Genomic DNA, 17,577 nt, shown 5'->3' with positions numbered 1-17,577 from the left:
ATGAGTTTTGCTTGTCCACAGCTTGAAGTGAAGTGTCCCACAAACCCCCCAAATTTATCTCCTTGAAACCTGGCAGGCTTTGTGGCCTTACCAGGGGCCACCATCCCTAGTTTTGACTCCACTGTGGCATGAGTTTGCTTTCAGAATTTTGGGGTGCAGTTTCCCAGAAACCTCTGTGCCTATGACCTTGAATCTTGGCAGGCTTCATACTCTCAGCAGAAGCTACCATCCCTGAAAGGTTCATATGAATCATCCAAAAGACAACAACATTATAAATATTTCATTGATTCCCCATTACCCACCATGGCCAAATCTCTGAATCTTTTCCGATTCAATTCAGAAGCTTCGAATCGATTCAGAAAGCCTAAAGCTTCCCAACATTTGATTTGGATTCATAGATTCAGCCTCTAAATCATCTGAATCATCTCCAAATCCGAATCATGACCCAAAGCTTTGCACAGCCCTAATGTTCAGTCAAAGTTTTTTCCTAGGTGGTGTGCTCTCCAGAAGGGGATTGCCAGCTGGTCCTTCTGGATGGACAGGTAGGGTGCTGTTTGGGTTGAAGAGGGTACCCCTGAGGGTCATGCTTCACTGCCTTTTATCCCTTTCTGGCAGACTTGTGTGATCCCACAGCAGCATCTTGGCTGCCCAATCCAGAAGTCTCTGTCCCATGTGAGTCTGGAGTAGTGCATGACACTCTGCCTGCCATGGTAGGGTGTTCATCTGCTGGTACATGTAGTTTTGGGAGTCAGTTTGTGATTTTTACTAATTTAACAGTGGTATTGTTAAGGGTTGCAGGAGCAGTCCATTGGGGAACATCTAGTCCCAGGAACTGGTCTCCAGCATTGATTAACTTAAACTGGATACCTTGTTCATATACAATGGACTTCCAGGGAATGGCATTGATCCTTTTCTGCTAACAATCTACAGTAGGAGGTCTTAATTGCTGCTCAATAACTTGTAACCTTAGCTGGCTCTGCCTATTACTTAATCACTTACTCAGATTCACTCCCATTCATTCAGGAAACCAACCCCAATATAACAATGCAATTCCAGTGATTACTATTCCAATGCAGTCTTATAATAATAATTCTAATAATACAAGGTATGAAGTTAAAGAAAAATACTTTTGGTAAACGTTAAATGGTATAAAACACAAAAACCAGGGTATAGATGAGACAGACGAAATATAAAAATGCAATGTGATTTAGTGAAGCTCAAAGGCACTGGGGACAATAAGTGAGTTAGGTTAGATACAGTAGATTGATTTAGCACAAATTTTAGACAGGTATAGGAAGTTTTCTTCTGGGAAATAGGTTTTAATTAAAGGGGGAATGTGTTCACCAGGATATATTTACAGTCATGTTTTCAGTGCACCTTGGCTTTTCTTGTCTCTTACAGGCTTTGCTTTGAAGTGGATATTTTAGTTCTTTTGTTTCCTTTAGTGATACTTAGCTCGATTGATATGTAGATATAGTTTGTAGGTTTTTCCTACAAAAAGCCACTTCAGCTTTCTGGCTTGCTCTGAGCCTTGCCACACCCAAGCAATGAGTGCGCTCTCTGCCAATACTCAGAAGGGAAAAGAAATGCACAAAATACAGGGGATGCAGGCAAAAAAGGGCTTCTTTTTACAGCCCTATAACCCATAAGGGGCACAGACCAGTTAAGAACATAGCTGAGCCCCAGGAGGGGGAGGAAAGACATAGAGGCCGGAGCCCCAAGAAAAGGCAGAGATAGCTTAAAGGCCTAGAGGCCAGAGCCCTAAAAGAGGCAGAGACTGATACAGCCTGGGAGGTCCAGAGTGACAGTGGAAATTGGGCTGAACACACACTGATAGGTGATTTGTATCACCTGAGACATGGACGTGGCCATAGGGGATGTTAGAGGTCACAAAATTAACCCTTAAAGCTATTATTGCACTGGAACACTGACTGGCCAGAAGAGCCCACCTAGCACCTGAGAGCAAGTTTGAGACCTGTACAGTCTTCCCATAGGGACTCACTGGTTTCAAGCATATGTGAGAGCTCACCCCAGGATTTTAGAGCAGCCTCTCTTTGCATCAATTTAACCAATTACAGGAAAGAGCATGGCAGGAAAGAGAAAAGGAAGGAGACTCAGTGAGATGGGTGCAGGAGCTGCAGGGCCACCAGGGGCATCACAGCCACTCCTGGGGCCTGGGCCTGTTACACCAACACTAAACAGAAGACCTTGTGCTTTAAAAAGAAGATAAAAAGGGTTGTTAGGTAGAGTGCTTCTGCAGGATTTAGGCACATCAACCTAATCAGTCCATTTGTCATTATTATAATTAATCATTATTATTCTAAAGCCGCATCACGTTGTTATTTGGTATTTTAGGCAATTATTTCCTTTTCCCATTTATTGATCTATTTTGAATGAAACACTGCTAGCTTTTCAGCTGCTGTGCTGGGCTTTGTTTTATCTAAGTCTTCATCATTTCAAGTTTTGAAACACAAAGCATATGTTAAAATCCAATTAGAAAGGCCAAAGAATCATGTGAAAGTGTAACTGCATAAAACAAATTTGAAAGCTGAAACAATACCCAATTTGGAGTTAGACTGTATAATCTAACAGAGCTCACCTTGCCAAATAGCACCATTAGCATTAACATTTCACTTGAACACCATATACAGCCAAGAGGTATTGCTTATCACCCACCTTCAGAAGGAAAATTAAAACCAAGAAAGGTGTGATGGCTCTGTTCAAGATTTGTGCAGTATCAGAAACTAAGAATAAGGGGCTAGAAAGGTCATTTCTTCAAGGCTAAAAATGTCAGTGCTTTGTAACATCTGAGGACAAATATAAATATTGAGAATAAAGATTCTTGAATAAATGTCCCTCAAAGTTAAAAAAATAAATTTATAGAATTCTATTAGGGTTTAGTTTTGTGCTTTGACTATTTTCACAAAGATACTACTATAGCTAAAATTAAACATAGCTGAAGCTAGCCATTTAAAGTGAAATATAATACGCATGAATAATGCAAAACTTGGTAAGTTTTTGTACTGTCATAACTTGTTGGAATCAACTGTTTTGAAGGTTAGCACCAACCCTGGGTAGTTCCAAACAAGTTCAAAGAAAACAACAAGTATATATGCAGTAAAGGCTATGGGTGCTCAGTGTCCCCAAAAGAATCCAACTACTTATCTAAATGCCTAAATATAAATCTCTTTGCAAGTCCATTGTATCTTCTTCTGAAAACTGCTTGGCTTCCTTCAAAGAGAGATTTCCTTGGCACTGACTTGTGAAGAAACACATTCTCTGTTGCAGAATTTATCTTCAGTCTCTTAATTAAGTTTGAACACAAATCCAGGAAGGTCTTTTATATCTTTCCCAAGATGCCAGATATCTATTCAGAGCTAATCCAGGCTATGGTGGATTGTATTAGACACTCTATCTTCCCAGAAGAGGAGGACAACATCAGGAAATCCAATCTGAAGTATCCACTTTCAGATGAAAAATAACAAGCTATAAGCAAAGGAGATGGAGTTATTTATTTCTGTTGACTCCATGTAGACAGCGTTTGTTACCAGATTTGCCCATTACTTTGGGGTGTGCTCATTTATTTGGGATACATTTCTAGGGTCTTGGTAATTCTATTAATGTGCTGCTTGTGTTACTGGTATTTCTATACAGAGCTGTATCTCTCCCTTCTGCAAACCCTCACCCCCAATGGAGCTATCTTGCAGGACTCAATTTCAGTGAGGCTGGGTTCTTCCAGTCCCCAAATCAGTCATACGCACAAACACACACAAATGTGACACACCTGACCTGGCCGGGTTGATCAGCATGGACAGGCTGACACCCTCCTATGCTAAGAATCAGTTCATCAGAGCAACAATAACTGCAGTCAGACACAAGCACACAGTTAAACAGAATACCTCTGAATCTGGCTGGGTGTCCAGATGACACCCTCATGAGCCAACATTCAGTTCATTAGGGCATGTCTGAGCCAAACTGGGTCAATCAGCCTGTACAAGCTAATCCCCTTATGTGTTTCAAACTCAGCACATCCCAATCTTTTAGCCTCTTGATGAGCAGAATCCACAGTATTTTTGGGCTTCACAGGGATCTTTAGCTTAGGTAAAAGAAGTATTGCTACAGAGCAAGTGGGGAAGGAGAGGTAGAGAAGGAAAAATATACCCAGTTACCACCAGTTTGACTATAAAGGTTATTTATTGCTAAGTATATGAAATATATAATGACACTAGTAGTAATAGACATGCAAAGGAGAAACAAACACAAACAATCACAGTATTATCCTGGTTTCACTAAGTATTTGGGGAAACTTAGCTCAAGCTTAATTAATACAGTTCAGGTTCAGAAATCTATGATTAGAGAGAGAAGAGAAAAGAGAGAAAGCTGAGATGTCACCAGTCCAAGGCACTTGGGTTGCAAAGCTGACAGGTTAAAGTTCTCAGCACGATCCTTGAAGGGAGACGATCTGCCTCCTTCAGCCTCTCAAGAAGAAAGCGGGTGGTGTCAGCACACACTGCTGCTTCTTTTACAGATGTTTATACCCTCAGTTCAGCTTCTTTCAAGCATTCTCAATAATGTAAATCAAATTGTCTTTTTTATTGACAAGGGGTTATCTGGTTTGGAACATCTCAGGAAACTGATTGATACTCAGGAAACACATAAAGTTAGGGAGTAACCAGATACTTAGGAGCCAGTTTGAAATTCCTATGGATAGCAAATACACTGATGGGATATCTCCTGGTTTCTTCAGAAACAATAGATAGCTTGCAGCATCAGGGTTTTGGATTTTTACTTGTTGTGAACAAGCCTCAGCTTAGCATGACTTTTCCAGATCCTACTATAGTTTTTTAACAGACTTAAGGCAATTATTGGAGTGTTCATAACCTTTGGGAGAGGACTTCCACCAGTCATCCCAGGAAAAGTATGACAACACTTGTGGTCAGGGCTCCAACAGGCTGGATGCTGTGATGAATCCTTTACCATTGTTCAAATGTTACCCATATCCCCTGACTTGGTGTCTTGCCTCAGCATTCCCTAACCTGGCAGCCGAGTTTTAGCCAATTAAGTTTAAATAGGCCTCCTATAGAGGGACTGGAGAATGTACGGCCCGAGATGCCTATTAAATTTACTTCTGCTTAGAGGTGTGGGGGTGGGAGGGGGGCAGGAAAGTCCTTTGTAAATACAGATGAGAACTGGTCTGATAAATGCTGAGCTGGGTGCATGGGTTGATTAGCATTTGGAGCACAGATTCCCCATCATGCAGTGCTCTCCTGCTTCTCTGATCCCAGAATTCACTGCAGTCTCTGCTTCAGGCTTTCTGTTCTCCATCTCTCATGTAAATGAATGGTCATCTGATTCCATCTTGGATACAAATGAGACCTGTTTTTCACTCTTGTCACCCTTATCTGGAGGGTTTTAGGTGTGTCTCTCACTGCAACTTAACCAGTTTCTGTTTAGGTGTGGGGGTGGGATTCTTTGTGAGTCAGACAGTCTGCGTCCTGTGTCAGGGTTCCCCAAGAACATGGAGCTGAGAGGTAACAGCACCGTACAAATTTCCCTTTGTTATGGGAGTGGAACCACAAAGAGTATGTATGAACACCTATTATTGTCTAAAAACATATATCTTTATTGAATTGATCTGAGAGCAGTTTCAGTTTTGCTTCATCTTCTGAAGTGATCTAGAGGACATTACAAATTATATGGCTCCTTTCTTAAAGAACTAAATGAGAATTCTGATATTTTAATGAAAATGACTATTTTACAGATCCCTTTGGAAATTTATAATCAAAAAGTAAAATAAAATTTTTCTACCTCACAGTCACCATACCTTTTTTGCATGACTGACAGTCACAGCACACACAAATGACCTGTCATTAGAATGTGATTGAGATGTATCTGAAGTATTGTGCAGAGCCTTAGGATTCAAACAGCAAGATATGTTGCGATTAAGTTGCATTGGCAAAGGTGTGTGGCAGGGAGGGAAAGATCAATAGAAAAGCACTAGTGATATGAATGAGAATTAGCAATGCCATGCAAGGCAAATCATCACCAAAACTGTGATTACAGCATACATAATTTAGTGCAGATTATGATTTAGTTTCTAGGTAGAAGCTTGTAAAAGCTTCTAAAAATAGGAAAACATTTTCAGGACCATTCTGACTGCCTCTCACCTTATCTCAGCTCCCTAAAGAAGTTTCATAACTTTAACATGATCCTATCACAACAACAATTCAGAATACTTTGCTCATCCATCATGCCCAAAAAGGTATTAGCAGTCTATATACCATCTGTCCTGGTCACTCTGCTCCATTTCTTCCTCAGCATGACTAATGATGAAACCTAAAAAAATGTGATGAAGCAAACATGATAGAAAAGTATCATGCCCTTCAAGAAAGGTTAGTTTCTCTTTGTTTCTCCATGCATTTCTTTAATTTCTCACTAGTTATAGCAAACTTCAGTACAGCTCAGTGTATTTTCTGTTTCTCTCCTCCTGTCTGCGCTCTTCTCATTTTTTCTCAGCCATTTTCTCTCTCATGGAATCCTACCCCAGACTGTCTGTCACCAGAGGAGTTACTGAGAAACCATCATTTGCTGCATGGTGTTCATGTGTGGATATTTGAGCCCTTCACAAATTATAGACACACACACCTTCATTGGCATGTGCACTTATCAAGTCCATATATAACTTGTTTTTATACATTCTCTCATTTAAATGCATGTAAATGTTAAAAAAAAATGTATCATGTTACATGTGTACAAATATTCTATGAAATTTAATTTTAAAAAAATGAAAGGGGCTCTTGCAATTTAACCTGCATAATGAGCCTATTTTAGACAATTCATTCTGTCCAAGAGAGCAGATGTAACCTCTACCCCCTTGTACTACAGAAAGAAACTTCAAAATAGGTCCATCTTGGGAGGTTCAGTGATACCTAAGATGACTACCCATCCCTAATTGGGCAGGACAACCCCAAAATGTAAACATCAGGTCCCAGTCCCAGGCTGAATGACTCCAGGACAATATTTGTCCCAGATACCCCTCAATATAGGCCCATATGTAACACACCCCCTCTCCCACCCCAGCCAACTACAACATGAAACAGATGTTAGCCATGAAAAGTTATGCATTGCTAGTGGATGATCAAATACTGTAGTAGTGAATGTGATCTAAGAATATTCTAGAAAAGAACTGGAACATACCTGCATGTTGATTTGAAAACAAAACCCCCAAAACTCTTGAATTTCAGCATTGCATAAGTGAAATAGAACAGTATGCTACAAATGTCCTGAATAAAATAACGGCCAGTCTTTAGCAGGGTTGATCTGTTGACTTTATTAGAAACTTCCAGTTGCTGTTTATATATAAGACTTTGGTTTATTTATCTGATAGAACTACATAAGATTTCCACCTAAGTTAGGGGAAGTTCAAACCTCTGCTCTTGTTTTCTAATAAATATTAAAACAAACTATTGGGAAATCCAGTATGAAATAACTAATGGCGCTCCTTATGATTGCCAGAAAAAGCACATTTGTACAGCCAGCATGTTTCTTTATTGTTATTAAATAGCTATCTTCATTTAAATGATTTGGTTAGTTTTATAGTTCACTCTCATAACTTTGAACTATAGAACAGAAGAGCCAATTTGCCTGAACAAAAGGAAAGGAAAGCCCAAAGCTAGGCATCTTAACATAATAAATACTATTAATTTATATTGTTTTTAATTTAAATATATATTTATATTTAATTAAAAATAATAATTAACAACAGTAACAATTTGTGGTTTACATCAAGAGCAATACTTGCTTTCTACTGATAGGTATATTTCACAGGTAGATAACAGCAGTTCAGAAGAGCCAAATGACTTATTCAAGGTAACTCTGGGAAACTACATCCAAGATTGGAATAAACCTTAGAGCCGTGTTCACATGAGCATGGATGTTTGTTTCCCCAGAGACAAGAAGAAGTGGCACACCTTTGGATGCTCTTCCTTGTCCCTGGGGAACGTCTGTGCCATACACCCTCTGGTACATGACAGGTTACCTGGGGTGGAGTAGGGGAGGCTGGAGCCAGCAACTGTGCTGGCTCCAGCAGCCTTATCTGAGGTCCTGGGGGCCTTCGGAAACTGAAGCTGTGGTGACCTTGCCACTTAGAGCCTGACCAGCAGCCAGAGTGTGGCTCCAGCCAGCCAGGCTCTGGTTTTGTTCCTGTGTGCACCACCCAATTTTTCATGTGTGTATTTTAACCCCAGGATCTCCCAAGGTTAAAAAAACCCCACACTGCCACTTTGCAGCATGGAGAATACCTGAATGTGTGGTGTGTGGTACCACAGACGGGTCTGCAGTGCCACATAGTGCACAGCTGTGCTCGTCTGGATGCAACCTCTGTCTCTTTCTCAGGCCCAAATCACAAGATCTGTATTAGTGGTATCAGAATTTCAGGCAGGCAGGCCTCATTGTGCATTTCAAATTTCATAATTTCACTTAGCATGAAACAATGGTAGGAGAAGACAGGGATAAGAGAAAGAGAGAAATTGAAAACCATCCAACATGGAAAAAATGAATGAAAGAGAAGAAACCTTATTTTAGGATCAGGACCTAAGAGGGCAGCATAATGGATCCATTCTTGTATTGAAAGGTTTTTCCTCAAATACCTCAAAAACAAATTGTTGAGAAAAGCAGGGTATTCTAGCTGATGGCCAGAAACCCTAAATTATTATTGCCACATCTGGCAACTACAACATCTGTTAATATCATTGAGTACCCATAACTAAAAGAAAAACCACAATGTATTTTCACTTGTTGTTCCTCGGTTTTTTAAATTTATTTATTGGTGAAATCTTGTGGTTTTGACTGCATGACTAAAATTGAAATAGAGGATTGCTTTGTTCCTGTAACACTGGGATGCTGTATGTTGGCCTTTGTTTCTCTGGAGACAGAGAAAGGGGTTGGGCTAGGCTGTCTCAGAGATTGATTCATTGTCTATTAAAAATACAAGTTACCTCACTGAAGTTTAAGGGAATAGAAGGGAATAGTTTAAGGCAATAGATGCCAGAGAGGAGTAAACAAATAATAATAATTAAATGGCAAATAAAGCTATGTGAAAGAATTCTCTCTTTTCCCTTCATCTCGAATGCCCCTTGCCCTGGTAATTAAGACAAGACAGTTCTTTGTCACATCTTTTATTCTCTTGTTCACAGTCCTCCCTTTCTTGTAACTAACTGCTCCAAAGGACTGGTGTCTGAAGTATTACCGAGAGTTTCTAAAAATCTTGCACCTGCTGTTCATCTTGGCTCTGCTGGTCTCACTGATTGCTATGATTTAGATATCTTATCGAAAGGTGACCTGGGTGACTTGAATGATGCTCTGCCAGGCTATGTTCCAAACCCCTTATAGAGCTGGATAATTTACATGCTGTGCTGGGACAATGCTCAGCTGTGCCATACAGCAGAGACAGATTCACGAGGGAAAACTGTTTATCTACATCAGAGAAATTAAAGATGGCCCAAAGCATGGTGCCTGTCTGTAAATAGCACACCACCTGACTGTGCTTTGCTAGCTCAATAATTCTTCAGTAGATTATGTCAACTGATGGAGCGCCACACTTCCAAGTGGGGAAGGGCAAAGAACTCTGCTTCAAGAATGTTTATGGATTTTTAATCTTTAAAGAAAATAGGGCTGGATGTGTACGAGCCAGTTGGCCCGGATGACCTCCATCCATGGGTGCTGAAGGAATTGGCCAGTGTTATAATTGAGTCATTGGCACAGCTGTTTGAGTTCTCATGGTGCTCCAGCCAGATCCCTGAGGACTGAAAAAGGGCCAATGTGGTGCACATTTTTAAAAAGGGGAGAAGGAATGAGCTGGGTAACTTTAAGCCAGCCAGTCTTACTTCTATCCTTGGAAAAATACTGGAAAAAATTGTCAAAGAGCACATTTGTGAAGGCCCAGCAAGGGAAATGAGGCTGAAAGGAAACCAGCATGGGTTCATCACAGGTAGATCCTGCCTGACAAACCTTATAGCCTTTTATGACCAGGTCACACACTGCCTTGACACAGGAGCTGAGGCTGATGTCATCTACCTGGATTTTAAGAAGGTCTTCGACACAGTTTCATATCCTATTCTCATAGGGAAGCTAGCAGGCTATGGAATGGATGCTTACACAGTAAGATGGGTGGCCAACTGGCTTAGGGACCGCACACAGAGAGTGGTAGTGAACGGGACAGTCTCGACCTGGAAGGAGGTGGGCAGTGGTGTCCCGCAGGTTCGGTCCTTGGATCGGTGTTATTTAATATCTTCATCAGCAATTTGGACAAGGGTATGGAGAGCACCCTCTCCAAGTTCACAGATGATACCAAGTTATGTGGCAAAGTTAACACACTGGAGGTCAGGGAGCAGATACAGACCAATCTGGACAGGTTGGATCAATGGGCAGAATGAAATAGGATGCAATTCAACAAAGATAAATGTAAGGTAGTCCACCTAGGGAGGAGGAATTCCCAACACACCTATAGGTTGGAGAATGAGCTCCTCAGCAGCTGAGAAGGATCTTAGAGTCATAGTTGACTCCAAGATGAACATGAGCCAGCAGTGTAATGAAGCCATTAACAAGGCCAATCACATCTTGTCGTCATTAGCAGATGCATGACCAACGGATTAAGGGAGGTGATGTTCCCCCTCTATGCGGCATTAGTCAGGCTGCAGTTGGAATACTGTGTTCAGTTTTGGGCACTTCACTTCAAGAAGCACACAAAGAATCTGGAGAGGGTTCAGAGGATGGCCACTCACATGATTAGTGGCCTCCGTGAGAGACCCTATGAGGAGAGGTTGAGGGATCTGGATCTCTTCAGCCTTCACAAGAAATATCTGAGGGGAGACCTTGTAGCCACCTATAAGTTTATCAAGGGAGGACAACAGGGAATTGGAGATGCGCTATTTACCAGAGCACCCCTAGGAATAGCTAGGAATAGTGGGTGCAAACTAGTGGAGAGTAGATTCAGGTTAGACATTAGGAAGAAGTTTTTTACAGTAAGGGTGACCAGCATCTGGCATAGGCTTCCAAGGGTGGTGGTACGATCACCTAACTTGGAGGTCTTCAAGAAAAAGCTAGATAGTCACCTGGCTGGGGTCTGACCTTAGTCCTTTTTCCTCCCAGGGGCAGGGGGTCAGACATGATGATCCTTTGTGGTCCTTCCCGACTCCACAATCTATGAATCTATAATCTCTCTTTATACCAGTATACACCTATGTATGTTTCTAGCAGCTTATGGGACACATACTTATACCATCTTAAATGGTATGGGTCTATGTCTATACCAGTTTTCATCCAAACCCAGATTTATTGGCACCCATAAAAACCATATCAAACATTTAGCAATCAACTTTGAAATCTAATGGGACATGAGAGCTAGGTTAGTCTAAAGACTAAATATGGTGATGCTAAGCCTTTCCTCATTTCTAACATTGTTTTTCTGTTGAATGGAAAAAGTTAATAGCAGACTTCCTCCAAGTTTGGATATGTTCAGATCTAGGGTTTGCCCTGGATCCTATTTTTTCATTCTTATTATATAAGTCACATAACACCAAAGAGATGCAACAGTGTAAACTATAATGTTTCACATGCTCATGGTTAAGATTAGAGGACTGACCATACAGAGAACTCCTGATGAAAACATTAGACTTCTGTATGCACAATGTCCTCTGATTTAAGCATAAAGGGAACTTTTGCATGTGATCGGGGGGGAGGGGAGCGAGCCACTCTGAGATCCACCCTAGTTAAAGCACTGCAGCATCTCATATATCAGTGTCCCCACACTTCAAAATGGCAGCGGGGTTACTTGAACTTAAGCTCATTGAATAAGCTTTAGTTCAAGCGCCCCTGCTGCCACTTTGAAGTGTGGGGATGCTGATACATGAGATGTAGGAGGCTGCTCAGTTGTGGTAATTACCACACTGCAGCAAACTTGATTAATTACAGCACATCATAGCAGCCTCCATGCTCAGGTACAGGTCCCCTAGATGTCTAACATACAGACAAACACACTACCACTTTTGGATATACAACTTACATTTTATTTTTACTGTGTGTCTTCTATTTATGGCTTTTCCTTTCTTTTCCTTTCTTTCATGCAGGCTAAACATTTCTCATCTCTTCAATACCACAGTTCCTTTGTTGATGTGTAGGAGTAGGGTGGTGAGGAAAGGAGAGAAATAGCCTTCTCCAATATTCTGCAAGGTTATTTAAATTAGATCAGAGGAACAGCAAGGTGCATCTTGAAAATATGTATTCCATTAAAAACATGTTTTTTATCCAAGCTACTTCTGATTCAGTGACATTTCCCTTTGATAACTTCACTGCCATTTGAAAAATTATATATATTCCCTTGTAACAATAATGTGAAATAGAATACATTTTATCCAATAAACACACAGAATAAAAGCCTTTTTGGAACAGAACCACTGTTTTCTAAGCCTGGAACATAACTGAAGGATCTTTATCATTCTATCTTGTAGAGTTTGCAGCTGTGAGAAGCATAACCTAGATAATAAGGATGTGATAAAGTTACAGAAACCTGCTGATAGATGAGCAGCTCCTGTGACAGCTAAATTATTCTACATAGCTCAATCATTATTCCTTCTTTTCTCTGTGTGAAGATTTATTAACCATTAAAGCACTGTCAATTAAAATAAACTTATTAATGAAATCTGGGCAAGTTGAATGTATAATTTGGCCACAAATGAAAAGTTCTCCAAAAAAAATCCTGGGGTGACAACTAAGTTGCTTAATCCACTATATATTTTCCAATAATGAGAACAGTCACATTTTATTAAAGCATTAGTTTCTGCCTGAAACTTCACTTATAAGCCAGGCCAGAGTTGGAAATGTTAGCAGTAAATTTTGCCTCTCTCTGATCTGTCAGGTTTCATCTATTCCACACGACACTCCTGTTCTAGTTCATGTAACAGTATGGTGCCATGCACATCTGCACTACAGATACCAAGTCTTGTGCAGTGATATGCATGATATTTCTCACCAGTGAAACTCAGTCAAGCTTGTCCACACAGTCTGTCCACCAAGCAGTAGAAGCTGAGATCCACACCAAGGACACATGGGTGAAATTAATTACTTTCACCAGCAAGAAATGCCTCGCATGGAATTGACTAGAGCAGCATGCAAAATGCTTTTTCTTATCCCATAAAAATTCTCAAGATATCAAAACATCTTTCTGTTTCAAATAAGGGTTTTGACAAATCAAAATTTTCAGAAATGTTCATAAATTGAAACTTATGATCAGCCATGGGTTAATTAATCCAAACTTTCTTCTTTGATACTTTAAAAATATTTCACTATAGTTTCAACCATATTTTTTCTTTTCATTCTTTTTCTAAGAGATATAGCAAATTTCATAATAAAAAATCAAATTAGTCTTGAAAGCTGGAATTGTCATTTAAAATTTTTCAAAACAAAATATTTCAGCTACCATTTTAAAGATTTTCTCAGATCTTCAGGTCCTGCAAAATCAATGTTGATCCATCATCTTCAGTGGAGCATTACTAGTTTACATCAGCTAAAGGTCTTTCCCTAAATAGTTACTGAATTTATTATCATTACTAAACATTTATAAATACACATACTGGGTGCATCTACACATTCATTAATTTAGTACTTAATGAAGTACTAATTAAATGTGCAAGAACTAAAAGGTCAGCAACACTTGACCCCCTAAGCAGGGTCAGCTGATCCTCAGTCTGATGATTGTTCTAGGGCTGCTTTTAAGAAGCTCTTGCAGCACCTGTCATGCAAAAAACTTGGTTTGTCTGTGAGTCGCTCTTACCTATGTGACTTCTCTGGTGCCTGTTCCTGGCCTTATGCCTTATCCCTGAACTTCAGAACCCTGATTTGATTTTGGCTTTAGCTTGCTTCCTGACATCTGCTTCTAGTAACCCCCTTGTAGCACGCTGGGATTATTCAACTCAGTCTTTTATTTTCCTGGGCACCCTTGCCTCACAGAAAACACTAGAGCACAAATCCTCAAATCCGTAAACATATTCCATCCAGGGTTACCTTACAGTCCTGGGTGTTCTCCCAGAACCTGAGAAAGTGACTCCTGCTCTCTGCTTCTCTCACTCTTCCTTCTCTGCCTCTAGAATTAGTTCCCTTGTGTCATGCTGCTGCTTTCAGCCTCGCAGCGCCTGGGTGTCTTCCCAGACCCTAAGAAAGTGCCTTGGTCCAGAGTTGCAGCCACTTGTCTAGGAACTCGCTATCTGTCTGACTCTCTTTCTCTCTCACCTGGGACCTTTCCCTGACCCTGAGAGCATACCCTGGCCTGGTGTTGCAGCTACTAGCCTAGTAGCTCTCTCCTACTCGGTTCTCAGGTGTCTCTCTCCCTAGCTACTTTCCCTAAGAGCCTTTTTACTTCCCTTTGTGCCAGCTAATTGTTCCTATCAGTTGGCCCAGTCCTTTGGGTAGACCTGCAATCAGGTCCCATTGTCCACAGCTGGGCTGTAGCCCCTGCAAGCCTGCAGACTGTCATAATCTGATGGGAGCAGCCTGTTACAAGCATCTACAAGCCAGCAACAGGTTACACCCCTGGCTTGGCAACTGAACCCCATTTTGACTTTGTTTCACTTCTTGACATCCATTTCTCGTAGCCCCTCTCACTTGGTGTGTGAACCCAGTTTGACTTTAGCTTGTCCCTTGGCTATGGGTGCTGGCAACACCCCCTAGTGGCTTTACCTACTAGACTGAATGCCTCTGTGTTCCCTGACACATTCTTGTTTTATGATCAAAGGTTAAGAGAATAACCCAATTTAAGTGGAAAAGAATTATAAAAAACATCATCTGTTCAATTTCTTCATCAGCGATTTGGACGACAGGGTGAAATGCAACCTGTTTAAATTAGCTGATGATACCAAAATTTGGGGTGAGGTGAGCACGCTAGTAGGGTGGGAAAGACTGCAACAAGACCTGGATAGGTTATAGGAGTGGGCTGACATAAACAGGATGTGTTTCAATACTGACATGTGCAGGGTGCTGCACTTAGGCAGTAGAAACCAGCAGCACACTTATAAAATGGGAAACTCCCTTCTTGAGAGCACGGAGGCAGAAAGGGATCTTGGAGTCAATATTGACTCCAAGATGAACATGGGCCAACAATGTGAGGTCATGGTTGGCAGGGCTAACTGGACCTTGTCGTGCATCCACAGGTGCATCTCACGTAGAGCCAGGGAGGTGATCCTCCCCCTCTATGCGACACTGGTCAGGCCACAGCTGGAGTATTGCGTCCAGTTCTGTGTGCCCCATTTCAGGAGGGATGTGGACAACATTGAAAGGGTCCAGAGGTGGGCCACCCGCATGATCCAGGGACTACAGGGCAGACCCTACATTGAAAGACTGCAGGACCTAAACCTGTTCAGCCTTCATAAGAGAAGGCTGAGGGGGGACCTGGTGACTAGGGGGGACCAGAAGGGTTTAGGGGAGACACTGTTTCCCCTAGCGCCCCCTGGCATGACAAGGAGCAATGGACACAAATTATTAGAGAGTAGGTTTAGATTAGGTTTTTTTTCCATAGTTACAGCTGCATAAAGCAGGAACAGATCCTAATCTTCAACTGACTTGGCCTCCTTTTCCTGCTTAGGTTGTGAAATAGGAGCACAGAGACCAGGAACAGCTATTAGACAGCAAAACTTTCCTAAGAAAGGCTAGTTTGATCAGTGGAACATCAAGAGCATTAAAAAGGAGAGAGAGTTGTTAACACCCATAGAGTGTAGAGTTAATAAGTCAATTGACCCTCTTAGTTGCTGCACTGTAGGTCAAGAATGAAAGCAGGATGCTTCTCCTCCTGGGTTGAAAATTAACTTTCCCACTTAATATCTATTTTCAATTTTTAGGAAGGGTGATTCTGGAGGGAAAGTTGCATGATGTATGCAAGAAAATATGGTATTTCTTGCACTCCTGGAGTCACAAAAATTGCAAATCATGTGTAGGTGGCATGAATACATCAAAAGGATTTACTTGTTTAAAAAAAGTTGGATGGCTCAGAAATGGGCATGCCAGGTTTTTTCAAGTGGCAAAGTCTCTCTCTTAACATCCTAATGTTGGCCAGATGCCCTGCCAGATGCCTTGCCTAACAAGCATCTTTATATCATCCTGCTATGCCATTCACAAAGTGTTTTCCCTCTGGCTGTCACTAGGGGCAACACGGGGAATGTTCCAGCATTACTGGCTGTCACATGGAGGGCTCAGCCACAAGCAATACAAGATAACCTTCTGTTGTTTCTGTTGCCACAGGGAATAGAAGCTGAACAAGCGGGAAGTGGTGGTGGAAAGGAATGTAATGACCATATTGAGTTACAAAGCTCAGCTTAGCACAGTGTTTTAGAAATCCATATTTTCTCTATGTCACACCTTGAAAATGTTCCATCCCCTGGGCATACCTTGATAGTTTGGGGTCCTAGCATTGTGACACTCATAGGCTTCCCATGGTCTGATTTGGCTACTGCCAACTTGTCTGGTGTCTCTGGAAACAAAGCAGAAACAAAATATAAAATCCTTAAATAAATCCTAAGAGATTTTAAAAAAAACACCCAAAACAAGGACTTTGAGACAGAAAAGAATATAAGAAATGTTACAGTTAATTTAAATCCCACCATTTCCCCAGTTTTAGCTAATATTTCATTTTCAGGAATACAAATCTACCATATTGTGTCCATCAGGGGAATCTTTCAGCATCTCTAGTTGTGGTAGAATTTCAATGTTCCATTTTAAATTACTATAAGAAAAAAAAATCCAAATCCTTGGCCCTGCTTTTACTATCTTCATCTCACCAACAAGGCTGAAGAAAAAGTATTGAATAAGATACTTCAGTTTCCTGATGTTGGTGTGTGTGCATGGTAGTAGTTTGTTTGTTGTTGGGGAGGGGTGTTTTTGGTTTTTTGTTACCTGTTTGATTGCTGATGTCATGCTGGCATGAAGATGATGAGCTGTGATTATCACTGAAAAGCTGAGGGGTAGGAACATACAATGAAGGAGGTTGCTCAGCTGAACATTTTTATATTATTTTATATTCCTCTTTTCCCACAGGTTTCCTGAAGATAGAAGGCACAACTTTTTTAAGGCCTGGCTAGATTCAGCATATCAACCAACATACACCTCTCTACAGGCCAATGTCAGCTTCAAAGAAGAACAGCTTGAAACCCTCTGAGTCAAGCTCTCGGGGAGGCATGGTGAGAGAAACATGACTGTAGGTGTATACTACAGGGTGCCTAACCAAGAGGAGGAACTTGATTTAGCATTCACCCATGAAGTAATGGAGGCCACACATGCATGGGACATGGGTGTAATGGGTGACTTCAACTACGCAGACATCTCCTGGGAGGAATGCTTGCCAAGCTCAAATTAATCATGATCCTGAGCAGCACCAAAGAGCTTTTTTTGATTCAGGAGGTGCACAGGCCAACTAGAGGCAATACAGTTCTTGAACTGGTCCTGGCCAAAGGGGATGACCTGGTGACCAACTTAAATATAGAGGGCAGCCTAGGCAATAGTGACCATGAAATCATTACATTCACAGTCCATCACAAG

At 41.2% G+C, this 17,577-nt stretch overlaps 1 long non-coding RNA gene across 3 annotated transcripts in view; it reads right to left on the bottom strand.

Moving 5' to 3' along the window:
* The window catches only part of LOC149859735 (uncharacterized), a 61,548-nt gene that overhangs the window by 19,937 nt on the left and 24,034 nt on the right, over positions 1-17,577 (bottom strand). For all 3 annotated transcript variants that reach the window (XR_016443584.1, XR_016443585.1, XR_016443586.1), the window contains exons 2-3: positions 16,431-16,513; positions 12,062-12,221 (exon numbers count right to left, since the gene is read on the bottom strand). This is a non-coding gene — a long non-coding RNA (uncharacterized LOC149859735). The remainder of the gene's footprint in view (positions 1-12,061; positions 12,222-16,430; positions 16,514-17,577) is intronic.

Source organism: Crocodylus siamensis, chromosome 7, assembly GCF_052110815.1.
Source record: "Crocodylus siamensis isolate JL-2025a chromosome 7, ASM5211081v1, whole genome shotgun sequence".
In the NCBI taxonomy this organism is placed as follows: domain Eukaryota; kingdom Metazoa; phylum Chordata; order Crocodylia; family Crocodylidae; genus Crocodylus; species Crocodylus siamensis.
This window is presented reverse-complemented; position numbering and strand designations above follow the sequence as displayed.